This window comes from Arachis ipaensis, chromosome B05 (genome assembly GCF_000816755.2).
Source record: "Arachis ipaensis cultivar K30076 chromosome B05, Araip1.1, whole genome shotgun sequence".
NCBI classification, from domain to species: domain Eukaryota; kingdom Viridiplantae; phylum Streptophyta; class Magnoliopsida; order Fabales; family Fabaceae; genus Arachis; species Arachis ipaensis.
The window spans coordinates 125,525,022-125,526,608 of record NC_029789.2 but is presented as its reverse complement, the minus strand read 5'-3'; the positions used below and the strand labels follow the sequence as shown (position 1 = coordinate 125,526,608).

Sequence of the window (1,587 nt, the reverse complement as noted above, 5' to 3'; positions counted from 1 at the left end):
TAGCTCTATTTTAAAATGTCATTTTTGTTCTTGTCTTTCTCTCTCTCTTTAAGTCACTTCTCAGTGACCAAAAATTCCGACACCGACAGAAGGATGGCGACGTCATGCTCTCCGGTTTCTAGAGGAGCGGCGACGCAACCCCCAACAGTTCGACGGCGGTGTAAATTTCCTCTTCCGCGCGACCTGCTTCTCTCTCGACATCTCCTCTTCTTCGCGTGTCTTCTCCTCCCGACGAAGTCGACGGCGATGACAACCCAGCAGCAGTGGTGAGAGGTCGGCAACGCTCCTCAGAAGACGATGCTTGCGACGGGCTCAGTGGTGGCGGGAACAGCCGAAGTGATGGCGATACGGGCTCCCCCGATGGCGAGTTCACAGCAGCTCCCTCTAGTGCTCTCTCTCTCTCTCTCAGACGCATCTCTCTCCCCTGCGATGGCTCTTTGATGACAGCGGTAGCTCAATGATGCAACCAGACGCGACGGTGCAACCAGACGCGATGAACGGTGGGGACAACATTCTTTTTGGTAGTTATTGGAAGTTGGAAGATGTGAGAAGAAGAAAAAGATAAAGATATTTATTTAATTTATTATTTTATTTTATATTTTTTTTTTTATCTAAATCATCTAAAACCTAAATATAATTTTTCCACCTAAGAGAATCCCTTCATTTACAACTCTCCAATCTGAAGTGAATATGAAAGATGAAAAGGAATAACAAAAAAACATTACAGATTTCTTTGATCAAAACTACCAATTCCCCAATCATCAAAATGGCTACGTTAGCAACTAATAAGTCATAGCTAGGGAGCTACACGACCCCAGGCTGTGTGATAGACATACAAAAGATATCAATGCCAAAGTGGTCCAGCCTTAATAATTAAATCCTAATGGTAAGCTTAGCATGCTCCTCAATTCTGCCAAAAGTATATGTTGATGCTAAACTTAGCATGCTCCTCAATTCTGCAAAAACACAATCCTAACTATAATAAATCTGTTTTCAACAAATAGATGGAAAGTAACAAGGATTAGTATTTTGTTTGATAGTTGAACAGAAAAGTTCATAAACGATTAGAATTTATTATTTTTTATAAGCATTTTTAGTCATTAATTTAATTTTTTTAATTTAGTAATCTAATAATATTTTTTAGTTCATATTTTTAATTAAATATTACTGACTAATTATTAACTAAAAATAATAAATTCTACTAATTTTCTAATATTTTTCATAATTAGAGGACTATATAACATTTTGGCCTTAAAACCATATGTCATATGTACTTTATTCCTTAACTTTCAAAGTGTAACTTGGCTTTTTGATATTTTAAAATCATGCAAAATTGGCCTTTTACACTACTAAATTATCATCATTTTCTCCCTCTCTTCTACCTCTTCAACCCAGGGTATCTCGTTTGATTTAGAAAATCAATTTGTAAAAAGCTAAAAAATTAGGGGTTAATTTGAATTTCTTTTTTCTTTAAAAAAATCAAGTTTTAGAATCCACGTGTCCTATGATATGAATTGCTAAAATAATATAACTGAATGCATGATATAGGAATGCAATTCAACAATCAAAATATTAAACTTTGTAATA

At 35.7% G+C, this 1,587-nt stretch overlaps 1 protein-coding gene across 1 annotated transcript in view; it reads right to left on the bottom strand.

Annotated features, from left to right (window-relative positions):
• The window catches only part of LOC107641045 (probable ADP-ribosylation factor GTPase-activating protein AGD15), a 5,293-nt gene continuing 4,334 nt past the window's right edge, over window positions 629-1,587 (bottom strand). Inside the window, exon 9 of the mRNA XM_016344554.2 lies at window positions 629-910. The gene's annotated coding sequence lies outside the window, so the exon portion shown is untranslated. The remainder of the gene's footprint in view (window positions 911-1,587) is intronic.